The sequence below is a fragment of the Penaeus chinensis genome, chromosome 14 (assembly GCF_019202785.1).
Source record: "Penaeus chinensis breed Huanghai No. 1 chromosome 14, ASM1920278v2, whole genome shotgun sequence".
NCBI classification, from domain to species: Eukaryota; Metazoa; Arthropoda; class Malacostraca; order Decapoda; family Penaeidae; genus Penaeus; species Penaeus chinensis.
This window is the reverse complement of record NC_061832.1, coordinates 14,208,788-14,219,779: the sequence shown is the minus strand read 5'-3', so window position 1 is coordinate 14,219,779 and position 10,992 is coordinate 14,208,788.

The following is a 10,992-nucleotide window of genomic DNA, read 5'->3' as shown; positions in this document are numbered from 1 at the left end:
AATTACAGCGATCAGATTACGCTCAGCAAAGTGCAGACCAGTAACTGTAACCGTGAAACATGACCATCGTGGAACGACTTTGGTCACCAGGACGCCCGCTATGGCGACTGCACTTATGGCTGGTACTCCGTGCCCCTTCCGTGGATATACCAAGAGGCGGGAGAAATGAAGTTGTACGTGCCCAGTGCTATTTATTAGTTGAGTAGAAACATAACCACTTGACCCGCAATTTAGAACCCTGCTGAATCATCTGTAATACCCCCTCCCCCGAGAAAAATAGTTTATTATACTCTTGAATCTTAAGTATCAACAAGACGAGATGTTCTCTAAAGGAATCCTCCAAAATCCTACAGCATCTGTCAGTATCGCAAAGGAACCAACTGGCCAGTCCTATTGATCGTGAAAAAAGATAATGTGACTATGTTTACAACCTACAGGTATTTGAATATAGCAGTGTGTGCATATTTACACAGAGTAATTCTTTACATCGTCAAAGGATAGAATAATTGGGTGTTATTCAAAATGTTGGAAGAATTAACACCCAGCAGTCTAAATCGGATCTCTCTCCCTCACCTCCTCTCTCTCTCTCTCTCTCTCTCTCTCTCTCTCTCTCTCTCTCTCTCTCTCTCTCTCTCTCTCTCTCTCTCTCTCTCTCTCTCTCTCTCTCTCTCTCTCTCTCTCTCTCTCTCTCTCTTTCGCCCCCTCCCTCTCTCTCACACACACACGCACACACACACTCAGATACCTTATGGTGACGAACTGGCTCTGTGAGAGTGAGGTGTTGTTGTTTTTCTTCTTCATGAATGGTTTAGAATGTAGAGATAACCATTTTATTGGTTTTCGTTTCACTCACCTAGTCTGTATTTTCTTGCTTTATTTTCACTGTCTTGGCAGCAGGGGTCATGAACTCTTTCGACAAGAGTATTTGGAGATGCCGGTACCTATGCAGAAGGACCAAGTTACGCGTCTTCAAGACCTTGATACTGCCAGTTTTACTCTATGGAGGTGAACCTGTGCCTTGGAGTCTCGCCTTGATGCCTTTTGTAACAGGTCCATGGGCTACAGTTGGCAGGCCCATGCATTTAACCAAAGGTTACACCATGAGACTGGGACGGAATCTGTTACTCGCCAACTATGCGGGCACCTGGCTCGCTTCCCTCAGGGCGATCATGCCCACCATGTTGCCTCTGTACGAGCCTACCCTGAGCGGAGGAGGCCTATGGGACGCCCTAGGTGGCTTGAGCAGATTGATCAGACCTGTCGGGAGGTGCTAGAGATCAGGGGCATCATTTCAGCTTTTTCTTGGGCGGGGGGGGGGGGGGGGTGCAAGAGGGTAGATGAGCGAAGCGAACAAAAATTTAGAAAAAATGCTATTCGAATGGCATTTTCAAGCTACAACCGGACTCATATAGTTGTGGGTGGCAAACCGAATCTGGGGGGGGGGGGAGCTGCCCCACTTCCCCAGTTGACGCCCTTGCTTGAGTTGGGCAGAGGGCCTACCTTGCGGCTCGCCATGAAATATGCTATGCGGACTTGTCGACGTTAGTTCCCCAATGATGATAATTAATTCTTTATTTTCTCATCTCTCCATCTTCAAATGGAATAAAGTTGTTGATCCACAGATCTCATTTCCAAACAACACCATGTAACGCGTATGCTTACCAAGGGCATATCAGTCTTTCTTTCTTCAAGGGCCTTTTTTTAAGGTTTCCCAATCGTCAAATGGGGCGGGTTTGGCTTGAAACTACCCGTAAGTAGAAGAGGGATCAAAAGGCGACATCTTAATTAAAGTTGGTGTTCAGATTTGTCTGCACTCGGTGTCAAATTTATGGTCGAAAGATCAGCCTTTTATATATGGCAGCCACGTTCCCCTCCATCGGCCCGTCGAAGGCCGCTCCCGGTGGCGCAATCCGCGACATCCCGTCCTCGTCCTCTTCGCCTCCTTTTGTCGGAGACAAAACAGGTGTTCGCCGCCAGTGGTCGGCCAGGAGGTTTATATATATATATATATATATATATATATATATATATATATATATATATATATACATATATATATATATATATATATATATATATATATATATATATATATATATATATATATAAAGAAGGCCCCTGCGGAGTCCGTGGCGAGGGACCTTAAACCCACCTAGACGCTGGCGTGCGTCTCGTCCTCCGCAGGCCACCTCAGCCAGCCCTGCAGCTACTAACGAGTCCCATCAGGACTCAAGGAGAAAAGGGGGAAGAGGCCTTTGAAAGGTGGTTCGGTACAAGACACGGACGAAGCGACTCCGTTTGCAGCCCTAAGATGGGTGTCTCTAGAAGGGGTGAGTTGTCTCCCGGCAACCGCAGACTCATGGCAGAGATTGCACTACAAATGCACAGCAACGAATCCTCAGACGGAGGTAACATTAATAAGGTGGAAAACGAAGGGTGTAGCTGGGGGAGCTGTGGCAGGAGTTCAGATGTGGCGGCCGGGAGAGAACTGTTCAAGGGCCTTGCAAATATCACATTGTTTACGGACAGAGCAGAAATGTATGATGGAGGATGAATTGCTTTTTTTTGGCCATTTTATTGTACGTTTCTTGTCCTTATAAATAAGAGGCCCTTATATGAAGCAGACATGAGCAGAAGAATGTCTCTAACTTTCTGTTATCTTTTTATGATTATTGTTAAGCAATATTTCCCTTAACCCCGATCTTGGAGATATATTTTGTCAAATGCTTTATTGGAAAACTCTTTCAATTGAAACACATGAGTCAGTTATACCTAGGTTTCATAATCTTTTCAAGGGAAAAGAATTCACAGAGCAGGCATGTGTGTAACAAGTCTAATTACATTTATGTTTTACCTATTATCCATGCGATTATTTGTTTGCGTGTATGACAAAGACCCAGGAGCTTGACAGAAAAGGCTCGCTTTTATTTCTAGCGGTGACTCCAGTGCTCACCATGTCGGCCGGTTGAGCTGTACCACCGACGTAATCGTTATAACCATGCTTCGTTCGATACCTTTTGTGTGTCAGGAAATTGTTAAGACGTGCTGTTAATAGATTTTACCGGATATGCTGAAGTCAGTGTAGGAACTCCTGTTAAATCACGGACACAGAGACAGTTTTTATATTTGAGTTATAGATATCGAAATTCAGTAGTTGGTGGGTTGCTAACCACCATTACTTACTTAAGGCAGTTCCTCAATCAATCGTCTCTAAAATATGATTGCAACTCCGCAATGTCAGTGAAACCGGAATTTACTTCAAATTTGCATCTGGTTGCGAAAACATTATTAGGCCTCCAGCTAACGAAGTTATATTGACGTGGTTTTGCCTGATACTAATTTCTCCCGACCTTCGTTAATATCGTTTGTTTTTAGGAGTTGCAATGATTCCCAATTGGTATTTTGTTTAATGTTGCCAGAATTCTAACCGCCAAGTTTGTTATTTCTTGAATATAAATTCGAAAAGGGGTTTCCCAGCCTTCTAGCATATTACCAGTGTTATACCTTTCCAAAAGGGTCTTCAGTTACCATTTTTACTAAAGAAGATAGGACAATATCTGCAACATACACACACACATTATCTATCTATCTATCTATATGTATATATAAGTATACATATATGTATATATATATATATATTTTTTTAATCAACCATTCATTCCACTGCAGGACATAGGCCTCTTTCAAATCACTGTTGAGAGGTTATATGGCAGTGCCACCCTTGCCTGATTGGATGCCCTTCCTAATCAACCGCGGTTGTGCCACGGCGGCGACTTCTCCTATGACACCAGCGTCCGACTTCTCAAGGCGATATGTCGTTTTCTCGAGCTCGAGACCGCCGCAACGGGAAATTGAACGCGCGACCACGAGGGTCGGAGTCCAGTGCTCTAACCATTGGACCATCGCGGCAGTATATATATATATATATATATATATATATATATAAGGGGGTGTATGTATATATATTTTCTAATTACAGATGGCCTGGCACACTCATTTTGGTTTCAGGATCGAACTAAATTCATGTGGAGTATTTTTAACTATGGTGCATCAGATAACTTTACTCTTGTATATTCTGGTGTCTTTCAGAGTAGTTTATCTGGGTCCCTTATTCTTGTATTGAGTTATTTGGCATCTCTTCTAATCTGATGGCCTGTGCTCATGATACCTTCTTATAATGCCCTCTCACTAACCCTTAGAAAAGACCACTTTTGGTAAATTGATAGAATAATAATTTGGATTTTACTTTTTCTTGATATCAGTAAGGGGTTATGGAACTTAATCCATTTAAAACAGACACCATCAGCTGTAGTTATCAAGAACCCTTGATGTTATAATTGACAACCAAATAATAAGTTTATGAAGCTCATTTAAACTACTTGAGCTGGTGTTGGACTCTAAATCACCACTGAAAACATATTACAACTGCTTATTTAATATCTCTGAAAGTTGGTCTGTTAAGGAAATGTAGAGTCAGGTAAAAAGATTACATGGCTACCTTTATAGGTTTTATTCCTTTAGTTCTTACCTTCTCTTGTGTGTTCTTTTACAGTGTAGATAGATGGATGCCTCACTTAATGTTTTTGGGATTTCTTTGAATTTCATAAATTTTCTATAATCTCTCTTAGTGCTAAATTTCAGCCTCTGAATGGTTGGTCCTCAGTAAATTATACAGACCATCATATTCATCTTACATTGAGTAACTTACAGAGTAATGAAGGTATTTCAATAAAAAAAAATTGTTCAACTGACCTATTTTCTATGACTTTAATATGATTGTACTAAGAAACTTACTTCCAACCAGTCTGTTAAATAATATACTAAAGTTTAAATGGTTAATGGTTAAAAGCAAAATAAATGTGCTAGACATCTAAGGTCATGTAACACTATAGTTAATGTTAGTGAAGGGTGTTTGGGTTAGTGATTAGTTGTTAAAGCTGGGTTAAAGGATTGGTAAGTGAATGGGTTAGGGTCGGATGAGGTAATGTAAAGGATTAGATCAAGTGAAGGATACATATGCGTTTGAGGAAGGAAAACAGGTTGTCAAAGCAGAAAGTGTGAGATTCTGTTAGGATGTCTGATAAGTTGGGATGTCTATGTAGGGAGGATAGGTGGGAGAAAGTAGAGGTACGGGCTGCTTCAAAACGTGGGCATGACAATAGAATATGTGGGACTGAAAGAGGAACATTACATAAGGGACATAGGGGTGGATCGGATTGTGACATTAGATAGGAGTGTGTTAGACGGGTGTGGCCAATGCATAAGCGGGCGAGGGCCGTCTCCCAACGTCTGTTCCGATGGAATGGAGCTGACCAGGAGGAGATTGACAGTTTTACAATATGTAATTTATTAGTGTGGAGATTTGACCAAAAAGATTACCATCGATTATACAAGAAGGTCTTAAAGTGTGGGTAATAATCCGTGGCTGGGATATGTGAGAAACGTGGTTGGTTTGATGTGGACATAGCAGTGTAGCGTGCTAGAGTATCTGCCTGTTCATTGCCGGGGATTCCAACATGGCTGGGTACCCAGCAAAATTTGATTGTTTTATGACGTGTGGACAGGTAGAACAACCAGTTCTGATTCTTACAAACAAGGGGGTTGGTCGTGTGTATTGACTTTATGAGGGTTAATGAGTTACGGGAGTCAGTAAAAATTGTAAAAGAGGAAGAGGGTAGTGAGTATATGTGTTTTAAGGCAAAAAGGAGTGCATACAGTTCTGTAGTAAGGACACTGGATTCAGGAGGGAAGGGGTATTTGAAAGTACGAGTTGGGAAGATTACTGCAAAACCAGCACCGGAGGTGGTTTTGGAGCTGTCAGTGTAGACGGGAATACTGGAGGAATGAGTGGAGGCATGGTCAAGGAAATGGGTGAGAAGGACAGTAGGAGGAATATTTGATTTTGGTGGGTCAGGGTAGACAGATGAGCAAATATGGGGGCAAGGTATAAGCCATGGAGGGACTGAATGGACAGAGAACGGGAGGGGTCGGAGATGGGGAAAAGGGGAATGGAAGAGGAGATTATCCATGCGAGTGGAGAAAGGAGTAGGTAAACGTGGAGAAGAAGCAAAGGTAGGAAGTAGGGATCGTGGGATAGTTAGTTTAGTTAGGGGAACTTGGTGGAATCGAGCACAAAATCGGAGAGAGAGGAGGGCACGGCGTCGAGAGAGAGATGGTATGCCTGATTCAGTGTACAGGCTCTCTACTGGAGGCACCTAGGGCTAAGCGAAGACCACAGTGGTGGATTGTAGAGTGGAAAGGATTAAGGCGACTTGAAGATGAAGGAGAGTTTTTCGATCTGAGCCCCAGGATAAATGGGATAGGGTTTGTAAAATTCGGAGACGGCGACGAGCTTTTTCTTTGATGTAAAGAATATGGTCTCGCCAGGATAGTTTGGAGTCAAAAATGGCGCCTAGGAATTTACCAGAGGAACGGTGTTGAAGTGGAGTGTCATATAAGAAGAGTGAAGGTAGAGGACCTACACGTGTGCGAGAGAAAAGAATGGAGAAAGATTTGGAGGTAGAAAAGCGGAAGCCATGGTTTGTGGCCCAGGAGGAAACTGATGATATTGCAGATTGAAGAAATTGGTAGAGATTTGGTATGGATGTGCCAGAGGCATAGATGGTTAAATCATCAACATAGAGTGATGACCGGGCTCCTGGTGGTAGAACTGAGGCAATGTCATTTACAGCAAGAAGGAATAAGGTGGTACTAAGCACACTGCCTTGTGGGACACCTTCAATTTGAGGAAAGAAAGATGATGTGGCAGAGGCAATTTTGACCTGGAAAGTGCGTTGGGAGAGGAAAGACTTTATGAAGACACCCATATTTCCACATATGCCTAGAGAGGACAATTGTTGGAGAATATGGTACCTCCATGTCGTATCATATGCTTTTTCTAGGTCAAAAAACATAGCTAGTACGGATTCATGGCGTGCAAACGCGGATGTAATATATGTCTCAAAATGAGCAAGGGGGTCAGCTGTGCTTCGGGCACGGCGAAAACCAAACTGGGAAGGTGAGATAAGATTGTGGGATTCAAGATACCACATTAAACAGAAGTTAACCATTCGCTCTAGTAGTTTGCATAAGCAGCTAGTTAGTGCGATAGTCTTGAGGGAGGGGACCCGATTTATTGGGTTTCAGGAAAGGGAGGATAAGAGCTTCTCGCCAATGAGAAGGAAAATTTCCTGATGTCCATATGTGGTTGTAAGTTGTTAATAGGAAGGATAATGAGGAAGATGGGAGTTGTCGGAGCATACGGTAGTGAATACCGTCAGGGCCTTCATGAGTGTTGCGGCACGATTTTAGGGCAGCACTGAGTTCAGAGGAAGAAAAGGGAGCATTATAGGACTCAGCAGAGGATAGGGTGAAGATAATGGGGGTACGTTCCCTGATGGTTTTAATAAAAGAGAAGTGTGGAGAAAGGTGAGAGCCACTACTGACCTGGCTGAAATAGTCACCCAGTTCATTAGCGACTTCGGGAGGATCAGAGATGAGGGTATCTCGAATATGGAGGACGGGGGCTGGATGGGGGGGATGTTTGCCTGATAGTTGTATCCGGCGCCAGACATTTGAGATAGATGTAGAGGATGTAATTGAGGAAACATAATTTCGCCAGCTATTGGTTTTACTATTTCGGATTGTACGACGAAAACAGGCAGATGCTCTCTTAAAGGAGATAAGAGCTGATAGTTGATGAGGGGTACCTCGTTTGTAGCGGTAACTGTTCCAGGCTGCACGTTTTACACGGAGTGCTTTAGTGCAATCAGAATTCCACCATGGAACACATTTGGAGGTATAGGGTCTTGAGGTTCGAGGGATAGCTGTATGGGCAGCTTTTAGGACTGTAGTTATGAAAAATTTTATCATTTCTGATACGAATGAGAGTGAAGATGGAGGGGTATGAATAGTAGAGAGTGAAGTGAAAGTATGCCAGTCAGCTCTATCAAAGCACCAGCGTGGGGAGTTGGGAAGTGGTACATATGAAGTTGGAGAAAGGAGAACTGGAAAGTGGTCGCTATAGGGAAAGTGGTCTAAAACTGACCAGTGGAAATCTAAATGAAGAGAAGGGGAGCATAGAGAGAGGTCAATGCCTGAAAAAGACTGCGTGCGTGTATCAAAGTGTGTGGGGCGATCTGTATTTAGAATAATAAGATCAGCTGTGGAGAGGAAGCGCACTAGAGCTCGGCCACGGGTGTTGGTGATAGAATCATCCCTAAGAGTGTGGCGGCAGTTAAAATCACCAACTATGAGGTAAGGTGATTGAAGTTGGGAAATTAGGTTTTCAAAAGCAACAAAGTTAATGGGGTGGGAAGGGGAGAAGTAGACTGAAATCACTGTGATCCAGCGGCGAAGAAAGATACGAATAACTGTACAAGGGACAGTGGTTTGAAAGGGAGGTATGACATAAGGTGTTTTCTGGTTGATAAGTATGGACGAGACATAAAGGGAGTGTGGAGAGGAAACAAACTGGTTATTGGGGATTGGTATTGGAGAATGTGTAAGAAAAGTTCCTTGGAGGCATATAATGGATGGGTTATAAGAGGAGAGGATATGTCGGAGGTCAGGTCTGTGAGAGCGGAAACCGCGAATGTTCCAATGAAAGATAGTTATACTTTCGTTGATTTAGCGATATCGATTGTAGAACGTTTTGGAGAATTTGAAGGGGAAGGTGCTAGAGGGTAGGATAAAGAATGAGGTTGGGAAGGTGGTATTGTATCAGGAGGGGTGTTGGGAGGTAGAGGGTCTGGGGAATAGGGTACTTGTGACATGAGGGATTCACGTGTGTATCCAGGAGGTAGTGGAAGGGATAAAGGGGATGGTGGGAGGGTTAATATAGGTAGGGGTGGAGTCGGGGGGGATGGGTTTTGTTGGGATGGGGTAGGAGGATTGGGTGTAGGGAGAATATGAGTAGGAGGAGGATGGATATCGGCAGTCACTTTGAGTGTGGAGGGAGCGGGAATTGTAGAATTTGAAGGTGGGTGAGTATCAGTTTGGGATTCTATTATGTAGTTCTGGATATCTTCAAGAGTTTCTGTAATGGGGTTGGTTGCAGAGTTTTGTGAGATAAAGGTTTTCTAGTGAGGGGGGGAAGAGAAGTCTGGTGTCTGAAAAATAGGGGCAAAGGAAGGTGGAGGTGATTGTGAGGTAGGGGAAGAGGGGGTGGAACGTTTATTCCGTCTGCTGCGGGTAGTGCGGGGAGGGAGAGGGGAAGGTGTTGGGGCTGTAGTAGAGATTGGGGTGTCTGGATTTAGGATGGCAAAAGAATTTGATTGGGTAGAGATTGGAGTGTCTGGGTTTAGGATGGCAAAAGAATTTGACTGGGGAAGGTAGAAGGTAGAAGAGGGGAAGTTAGATGGAGGGGGGTTGGGTTTAGGAGAGGGTGTAGGAGTTTGGGAGGTAGGGGGATTGGCAGAGTGAGCGACATTACTGGAGTAGGGGGTAAGAGAAAAGCCTCGTCGACGTGCTTCCTGTCTGGCTTCACGTAGAGTGAGTCCAAGTCTGAATCTGAGAGTTGCTACCTCAGACTCAAATTTGTAGGTGGGGCAGCCTTTATAAAATACATTATGGGGGCCGCCACAGTTTGCACATGTGCGTGATTGTGCAGAGCAGTTTGATCGAGTATGGCCAGGTTGGGCACATAGCGAGCATCTGGCTGTGGAATGACAGTGTTTGGCTGGGTGTCCTAAACGCCAACAATTTTGGCACTGACGAGGAGGAGGTTGGTATGGTCGGACAGGTACGGATTCCCCACCTATGTAAACATTAAAGGGAAGGTCATGTCTACGGAAAGTAATTTTGGCAATGTTGATGGATTTCTTACGATTTCCTCTGGGAGTAATGAAGTAGCATTGTACATATGTTGCATCATAGTCTGTGAGACAAGCGAGTAAGTCCTCTCCACAATCTGACTATTCTTTGTCATGGATTGGGCAATCTGTTGGGGAGATAGAGACAGTTCCGGTGCAAGTATTGAGGGTTGGATGAGGTATTGTAGGGATGGGATTACCACATAGATCAGTTAGTTTTGTTAATGCTATAGCTTGGTTTTCAGTTGTTACTGTGACGAGACGGGAGTGGTCGGGTCGGCTACGGGAAGAGACTTTGCCTACTTGTTTTTGGAGGCATTATTGGAAGAGGAGGGTGTTTTGAGAGTAGGGAGCTGTGGGAGGGATCACGAAAAATCGGTCCCATTTGGCTGGGCTAAATAGAGTATTTAGGATTCTTGTAGAGGTGGGGGTAGTAGAAGTGCGGGGACGTGTGGAGGAGGGAGTAGTGTTGAGGGGGGTAGTGTTACGGGGAGGTAGGCAATAAGGTTGTAAGGTAGTAATAAGGGGAGATGGGGTGGTTGATGAAGAAGGTTGTGGGAGTAAAGGTGTTGAAGTTGAGCATGTTGGGAGAGTAGAAATGTCTCCTGGGGGTTGGTTGTTGATTAGGGTTGATACTGTACTAGTATGCATTGATGATGGGGGAGTTGTTGCAGTGTTCGGAGCCATGGTCAAAGGAGAGCCGGGATTGGGGCTATTTGATAAAGGGGCAAGCCTCATTGCCCCTAATAGTGGGGTTACATCTTCATTATTGGCCATGATAAGCCTGGATTATATTGGGGAAAAAAAAAACAGTCCACCCCTCAGGGTCCCCTTGAGGGGTAAGGGCCAGATATGGCAGGGGAATACCGTGCCCATGGTTCCCTCAGGCCGTTCAGGACTGACACAAAGTCAGCCTTTCATCCTTTCAGCACGGCTCTCACACCTTAGGAGGTGGATAGTAGAAGGGATTGGTGAAGAAACTGAAACGAAAAGTATAAGTGGGAAAAAAAGACCATGCAAAATTAGTTGAGTTGATGGCTGAGTCCCAAGGTTGAGGAGTTCCCCATCATTGGGTCTCAGTCTCCGTTTCCTAAGCCCCCCCACGACAACAACGGGCAAAGGATTGGGGGGGAACAATAATAATAAATGTTTGACCTTTCTCAAAAACAATTTATTCAAT